This window comes from Octodon degus, unplaced genomic scaffold, assembly GCF_000260255.1.
Source record: "Octodon degus isolate 3935 unplaced genomic scaffold, OctDeg1.0 scaffold00083, whole genome shotgun sequence".
Lineage (NCBI taxonomy): Eukaryota > Metazoa > Chordata > Mammalia > Rodentia > Octodontidae > Octodon > Octodon degus.
Window position 1 is genome coordinate 9270331 of NW_004524659.1, and position 8660 is coordinate 9278990.

The following is an 8660-nucleotide window of genomic DNA, read 5'->3' on the forward strand; positions in this document are numbered from 1 at the left end:
TTTCAAAATACTAATTCTGTTGGGGACAATAATACAATATGGCTATGAAAAATAAAGTATCCTAAGTGGTAGAGTTAATACGTATTGGTTATTGTTAAATAAGATATTCAGACACATTGAAATAGTCTAGCACTAGAAAATGAGTTAACAAAGAAAGATGGAAACTAGGTTGTTAATGTTAGTAATTACTAAAGTAAACATTTTCATAGTGGTTCACTGTTCTAATATTTCTACTTTTGTATATTTGAAATTTCAATAATAAAATGTTCAAGTCAAAACAAAGTATAAGCTGTGTATTTAATTATTTTGCAGTACTGAGGATTGAACCCAGAGGTTTCACACTAAGCTACATCCTCAGCCCCCGAACCCCACGTCACTACGTTGTGCAGGCTAGGCTGAAACTTGGGATCCTCTTGCCTCAGCCTTGAATGTTGCGATTATAGGCATGTGCCACCATGCTCAGTTAAAATGCATTTCCTTTCTTTTGGGTTTTTTATTTTGGTGTTGGAGACCAAACCTGGGACATCATGCAAGCTGAGTATCCACTAAACAACACCTTTAACCTCTAAATTCTTTAGAAATTAATGATAATGTGATGTCTGTATATGTGACCTTGTGAAATGTCACCAAAGTTCTATTCAGTGAAGAAAATAATGACAATGTACTAAGGATATTTTATCTGTGGGCCTAACCTTCATTGTCTTCACTCTCCATAGCAACCAGTACAGTGCCTGTCATATAGATGAATTTAATGTATTGAAGGAATGAATAAGCATTTATGACAAGAAATAGCTGTTTTTGTTCTTGTTATTCTAGTTTTTGTTTGTGTTTTTCCTCTTTAATATTAAAAAAAAAAAAAAGGAAGAAACAACCTGGGATGTAGCTCAGTGGGACAATACCTGCCCAGTAAGTGCAAGGCTCTGAGTTCAGTTCTTGGTACAAAAATAAAAGAAAAAATAAAATGATGGCACAAAGAAGAGAAACCAAATACAATCAGGAGAAATTAAGGGACTAGACCAATGGCAAATCTATAGTATGTGTGCTGCAACAGGCAGTTCTGAAATATTTGCCCTCATCTGAAAGATATAAATTAAACCAATGCTGAGATTCTATCTCATGGAAAGAATGGCTATTACCAAGAAATCAACCATTAACAAATGCTGGTGGGGCTGTGAGAAAGAAGGAACCCTTCTCCACTGTTTGTGGGAAAGTAGACTGGTGCAACCACAGCCTTGGAAATCAGTGTGGAAATTCTCAAAAACTAGGATTGGAAGTCCTATTTGACCCAGCTATTTCCCTGCTACATATCTTACTAGGATTAAAAACGTTGTACCATAGTGATATATGTGCACCCATATTTATAGCAACATAATTTATAATAGATCTTAGAGACAACCCAATACCCATCCAAAAAATGGATAAAATGGTGTGATTGTTTTATAGAATGGAGTACTACTCAGCCCTAAAGAAGGATAAACCAGAGACTTTTATAGGTAAATGGATGCACCTCAAGACCATACACAAAAGTGAAATAAACCAGAGGCACATGTGCATTCTATCGTCTCCCTTGACTGAGAAGCTGAAAGAGTAAATAAGATTCAAAGTGTACAACAGATATTGTAAATTAGGAAGATACTTTCAAAGGAAAGAGTGCTCCCTTTGGCAGCAAATATACTAAAATTGGAACAATATAGAAAAGAGTAGCATGGCCCTTGTGCAAGGATGACATCCAAATTCATGAAACATTCCGTATTTTTGTTAATGCTTAATATTTTTACTTTGGCTACTTTTACATGCTTATATCTGGTAATCTAAGCAACTACATTAAGGACAACAATGCATAATGTTAATGCACTGTTGAATACCTATCATGTTTTTGTTTTAATTGTGTATCCTTTCTAATGTCATCTATTATTTTTCTATTCTCTTAAAAATAAAAAAGGGAAAGAGAAACTGGCATGAGGGAAAGGAGAAAAGAGAGTGGCAAAAATAATTGTATATGTATACAGGACAGTTAAGATAGTTTTAATACTAATTTCTCTTAGTTAAGTGAAAAGAAAGTTTGTGCTAATATGGTTTGGACAATTAAATACCTATATCTTGTACCCAAAGTAGTTAATTTAAAGATAATAGTATGTAAGTATTAATCACTGTTACCCTCCTATTATCTTGTTTTGAAATTTTATATGATTTTTTTTTCCTTTTAGAATAAAAAAGGTGGGGGTCTGGGGAGATGGCTCAGTGAAATAAGCGCTTCACTGTCAAGCGCAAGGGCCTGAGTTCAATCCCCGGTTCCGCAAAAAAAAAAAAAAAAAAAAAGAATAAAAAAGGTGACCTGAACTTGAGTCCTGGTCTCTCGCTTTCCTTTCCAGGCAAGATGAATGTCACCACCCACTTCAACACCTTCTCCACCAACTACTGGTCCCCGGGCTTGGTTTGGGCCCCCCAGTCAACAGGTCGGGCTGGCCAGCTGTGCTGCCAGTGTCTATGCCGGCGCCGGGGGCCTGGGCCCCTGGGTCTGCATGTCTCGCTCCACCATCCTCTGGGGCGACATGGTGTCCGCAGGCCTGCCCGCGGGAGTGGCCGGGGGTCTGGCCCGCATGTGCAGCATTCAGACTGAGAAGGAGACCATGCAGGGCCTAAACGACCGCCTGGCCTCCTACCTGGAGAGAATGAGGAGCCTGGAGATGGAAAATTGGAGGCTGGAAAGCAAGATCCAGGAGCATCTGGAGAAATAGTAGTCCCTGGTCACAGACTGGGGCCATTACTTCAAGACCATCGAGGAACTGAAGGCAAATTCTTTGCAAATTCTGTGGACAATGCCCGCATCATCCTGCAGATTGGCAATGCTTGTCTTGCTGCTGACGACTTTAGAGTCCAGTATGAGACAGAGCTGGCCACGTGTCAGTCTGTGGAGAATGACATACACCGACTTCACAAGGTCATCAACAACACCAATATAACTCAGCTGCAGCTGGAGACGGAAATTGAGACTCAGAATGGGGAGCTGATATTCATGAAGAAGAACCATGAGGAGGAAGTCAGAGGCCTTCAAACTCAGATTGACGGCTCTGGGTTGACTGTGGAGGTGGATGCACCCAAATATCAGGACCTCGGCAAGATCATGGTGGACATCAGGGTCCAGTACGACGCGCTGGCTCAGAACCGAGAAGAGCTGGACAAGTACTGGTCCCAGCAGATTGAGGAGAGCACCACAGTAGTCACCTAGCAGTCTGCTGAGGTTGGAGCTGCTGAGATAACACTCACAGAGCTGGAGTGCATGGCCCAGTCCTTGGAGGTTAACCTGGAGTCCATGAGAAATATGAAGATTGGCCTGAAGAACGGCCTGAGAGACGTGGAGGCCCGCTATGCTATGCAGATGGAGCAACTCAGTAGGGTCCTGCTGCACCTAGAGTCTGAGCTGTCACAGACTCGAACAGAGGGGCAGTGCCAGGTCCAGGAGTATGAGGCCCTGCTGGACATCAAGGTCAAGCTGGAGGCTGAGATGTCACCTACCGCCACCTGCAGGAAGATGGGGAGGATTTCAATCTTGGCGATGCCCTGGACAGCAGCAGCTCCTCGGTGCAAACCACCCAGACAACCACTATCCAGAAAATAGTGGACAGAAAAATCAGTGTCTGAGACCAATGACACCAAAGTGTTGAGACACTGAAGCAACAGGAGTGGAGTGCCCTTGGGAAATAGTGAGCAAATAAAAATTCAGAGGTCACTGGACAAAAAAAAAAAAAAAAAAAAGTAAAAAAAGAATGATAATGGCGGCACAACTACACATTATCAAGGATTTGTTTTGTTTGTTTGTGCTTTGTGTTGCTTTTTGTCTTTTTGAGACAGGGTCTCACTATGCAGTTCAGGCTGGCCTTGAGCTCACTTTGTAGCCCAGGCTGATCTTGAACTTGCAATAGATTATCAAAATTTTTTAAAAATTACATATTAATACTGTATGTTCCACAATGCATATATATATGTTCATTCTAATACATGTAAAATATAAATGGATTACATTATTTGTAAGCACATGTTATCACAATTGACTTGATACTATGGAACCAAAATATAGACTAACAAATGTAATGTGAGTTCCCTGTTTTAAGAAAAAAATTGGGGCTGGTGGAGCACTTGCCTAGCATATACAAGGCCTTGGGTTCGGTCTCAGAATATTAAAAAAGAGCATGAAGAAGGAATATTAATACCTGTGCCATCAAAAACTTTTGGGAATAGGTCATTCTTATCAAGATTTAACAAGTACTTTACAGCTAATACTATCCTATTTAAGAACCTGGAAGATTGGGGGTGTAGCACAGCAGCCCAGCACTTGCCCAGAACAGTCAAAGCTGTGATTGTAAGCTCCAGCACCACAAAACAATGAAAACGCCTTGATGAAAATAATTCCTAAAAGGAAAATTCATTCTCTCCTTTATTTTTGATAGCATCTATTCCTCTTCTATACGTTGAGAACCCTATGTTGAAAGATGAATATCATAATGGCTTGAACACTAGATAAAGTTAAAGGCATATTAGACATTAGAGATGAAAATATTAGTGAGTCAAAGATACTACAGTAGATGCTATCCAAAATGAAGAATGTAAAACATTTAAAAATAAACAGTATCAGTGAACTATGTGAAAACTTGAAGTGACTAAATACAAATATAATTGTAATCCTTTAGTGAGATGAGAGGAATGCACATAAAATTGAAAAAATATAGCTGAAACTTTTATCCATTTGAAGAAAACTATAAACTCATGGATCAATGAACACCATGCACAAAATACATGAAAGCAATGCCAAGCTTCAGCTTATTCACATTGTGCTGAAGATAAAAAGATTCAGTGTATCTGGATACAAAGACAACAGTAGCAGATTGCTACATAGTAACAAGGCAATGTAGAAAACAGTGAAACATTTTTTAATTCCCAAGAAGGAAAAAATTAAGTTACAACCTGGAGTTCTTAATTCAGGGTAAATAAATTTCAAGAGGTGAAATGAAATAAAATTTTTTAGGCCCAACGGCTGTGGTACATGGCTGTAATCCTGGTACTTGGGATGCTGGGATAGGAAACTGCTAATCCAAGGCCAGCCTGAACATAGTGAGACTCTGTCTCTAAAAAACAAAACAAAACAAAATACTGTTTGGAAATATACAAAGCTGATATAAAACACCAAGGGATTTGCCTATAAAAAGTTAATCTTGGCAAAAACGAAATGGTACCAAATTAAAGGGATTATACGTTCAAATAAAAGAACTGGAAATGTTAATACATGAACAGATACAGAGATTTTGTTTTTGATGTTAGGGACTGTACCAAAAGCCTTATGCATCCTAATCAAGTGATGTACTTTTGAATTGTAGTCTCAGCCCCAAAATTGGTTTTATTATTTTAATCACTTTCAAAGACAATTGTTTAAACAAAACAATGGTGTTTGGTGTAGCTCATACATTTATGTAGAAATAAAATGTGTGACAACAAAAAGACAAGGGTGGAGAAAGAAATAGATGTGTACTACTGTAAGGCTCTGAAACTATACATCAAGTGGTATTATATTGCACAAATGTACAAGGCAATGTATTAAAGATATATATTGTGACAAAAGACAAAAACAAAGACTTTATAAATAGAATTAACAAATGACATAAAGAAGAATTACTGGGGCTGGTGAGATGGCTCAGTGGTCTAAAGCACCTACTTAGAACAAAATAAGCTAAGCAAAGCACAGGGACCCCGGTTCAATCCCCCAGCACCACATGCCAGCCAGCCACGCCCCCTGGTGGGCTGAGCTGGCCACACACACAAAATGAATGAATAAATAATAAATAAAAATAAAAAATACTAAAAAAAGAAGAATTACTAAAGATATGGATTATGTAATCCCAGCTAATCAGGAGCCCACGGAAGGAAGAGACCAAGTTTGAGGTCAGCCTGGGCACCTAGCAAAACCCTTGCTGTCTTTCCTCCCAATTTGTCACAGTTTTCACAAAGCCCATTTTTCCTTTCTCTTTGTCAGTCTTTTCATATGGTGGATGGGCAAAACAAATCCAGACCATCAGTGCCCAAAATGAGGTGTTTGGGCAGATCCCTGGTAACAATTTATTTGTCAGTTCCTGCTATTATTTTCTGAGCTATTGAAATCCTATTAAAGAAATTATTGCATATACCAGTATCTTGAAGTATTTCCCCTGTTTTCCTTTAATAGTTTTAACATTCTAAGCTAATTTTTGTACAAAATGAGAGAGCTCTAGTTTCATTCTTCTATGGGTGGATATCCAGTTTTTTCACCACTATTTTTAAAGAAACTCTCTTTTGCCTTTGCATGTTTTTGGGTTTTTTGTCAAGAATCAAAGGTTGTACATACATGGGTTTATTCCAGGTCTTCCATTCTATTCAATTGGTTTACATATCAATTTGTACTCCAGTACCGTGTGTGTGTGTGTGTGTGTGTGTGTGTGTGTGTGTGTGTTACTGGGGACTAAACTCAGGGCTTTTACACTGAACTATATGTTCAGTCTTTTTATTTTTTAGATAGGATCTTAGTAGGTTACTAAATTGTCCATGCTTGGCTTGAGTTTCTGATTCTTCTGCCTTAGCCACTTAGAATGCTATGGTTAAAAGCACATGTCACCATGCCTAGCTACCATGCTCTGTGTGCGTGTGTGTGTTTTACTAGGAATAGAACCCAGTGTACCTCACCATGTGCTACATCTTGGCCCTTTTAGTCCCTTTTTGAGAGTATCTTGCTAAGTCATAAAACTGTTCAGGCTGAGCTGAAGCTTGTAATTCTCCTGCCTCAGTTTCTAAGAGTACATTATAGAAATGTACTACTTTGCCTAACTTCAAGTGTTATTCCTTTTCCTCAAAATTTCAGTGGGTATTTTCATACTTTTGTGCTTCCATATGAACTTTAGAATTGTTTTTTTCTAATTCTGTGAAAAATGTTTTGATGGTAATTACATTGAATGTGCAGATCACTTTCAGTAGTGTGGATACGTGAACAATATTAATTCTCTCAACATGAGAAGTCTATGTTCTAGTGTCTTCTTCAATCTCATTCTCTCTCTCTCTCTCTCTCTCTCTCTCTCTCTCTCTCTCTCTCTCTCTCTCTCTCCCTCTCCCTCCCCCTCTCTTCTTCTCTTCTTCTCTCCCTCTCCCTCTATCTTTCTGTCCCTCTCTTCCTTTCTTTTTCTTCATTTTTCCGGGACAAGGTCCTACTGTGCTGTCCAGGCTGGTCTTCAATGCAATCTGTAGCATAGGCTGGCTTTTAATTCATGGTTGTCCTTCTGCCTCAGCCTTCCAAGTGCTGGGATTACAAATTTGCGTCACCCACTTGGCTCTTCCTTAGTTATTTCTTCAGCATTATAATTTAAATTTTTCTTGTCCTTTTTACTTTTTACTGTTTAATTTATTTTAAAGAGTGTAGGGATCCATTGATCTCAGTACAATTGGTTGCACCTGGTGAGAAACAGTGGCAGGAATGAGAAAAAGATAGACAAAAAGACAAAAGCTTGCTAGGTGGTGGCTGGTCTGCCTGGTTGGCAAAACAAACCCACCAGCAAAACAAAATGGACCTTTATGTATATCTTTGCAGAGTTAGTAACACATGACATAAAGTTGCCTCGTGACTAATAGCTGACCTGAACCAGACAGGACATTTATCTCAGGGTTGAGGTAGCTTGTTTGCTTTAGGCGCTGAGGCCTAGTGGTGCCTACACACATATGACCAACTTTCCAGCTTCAGTGACTCCCTACAAAAGAGAGTATAATAATAATTGCGAGACATTAGAAGCAGTACACATTTAGAAGAACAAGATGAGAGATATTCAACCATGGTTTTTGTATTGTACATTACTGTCTTTGACTTAGTTGCTCATATTACAGATATTAGCATTTGAAGTTAGTAAAAGTGAAACTTATTTTTTATTTTATTTTTTAAAAATGTATTTAGTACAGGGTTTACAGTGTCTCATTACACAGATTGGACTCATAGCGATCCTCATGTTTTCAGCCTCCCAAGTGGTGAGATTACAGGTGCGTGCCACCATGCCTAGTCTCTACTGCTATCTCAGTGCACCTCAGGGCAGGGCTGGCACAGAACGCTGGGAATTAAACCCTAGTCCCTGCATCTCCTCTAAGCAGGCACTTTAGTCTGCTGAGCTATCTGGCTGGCCCAAAAGTGAAACTTAAAGAAAGTTTTGAGAAGAGACATAAAATTAATTTATCAGTGCAGATAAAATTTAATAATCATTTATTTTTTAAAAATGCTTAAATATTTTGTCAGATATTGTTCTTCAATGGGTTGGCTAATATTAAGGTAGGACTGATTTTAATCACATAATATATTATGTATGTTTAACTTATTTAGATTACATATTTTTTTCTATACTGTGAGACAGAAGTGGAATCCACTGGATGGTGATTATTTTAAATGTTGTGAGTCAGTAGAACATGAAGTACAATCAGATATGAAACAGCACTGACTCCACAGCAACTGACATTTGCTGTGTGGTTCTCAGTTGTAACTTTAGTAGGCATTATTTTTTAGTGTCTAGTTTCCAATGTGTCATCACTATGTGTATTATATCTTTACCAATTGGACCAGTCAGTTCATGAATATTCTGAATAGTCTATGAAGTTCTTTTAAGGGC

The 8660-nt window shown here is 38.5% G+C and overlaps 1 protein-coding gene, 1 non-coding gene and 1 pseudogene across 2 annotated transcripts in view; all 3 read left to right on the forward strand.

Annotated features, from left to right (window-relative positions):
* The window catches only part of LOC111818207 (zinc finger protein 14 homolog), a 117291-nt gene that overhangs the window by 19982 nt on the left and 88649 nt on the right, over window positions 1-8660 (forward strand). The window lies entirely within an intron of this gene.
* LOC111818236 lies at window positions 1651-1757 on the forward strand. Its single transcript, XR_002822269.1, has one exon. It is a non-coding gene; the product is annotated as a U6 spliceosomal RNA (small nuclear RNA).
* Window positions 2378-3673, forward strand: LOC101586665 (annotated as a pseudogene).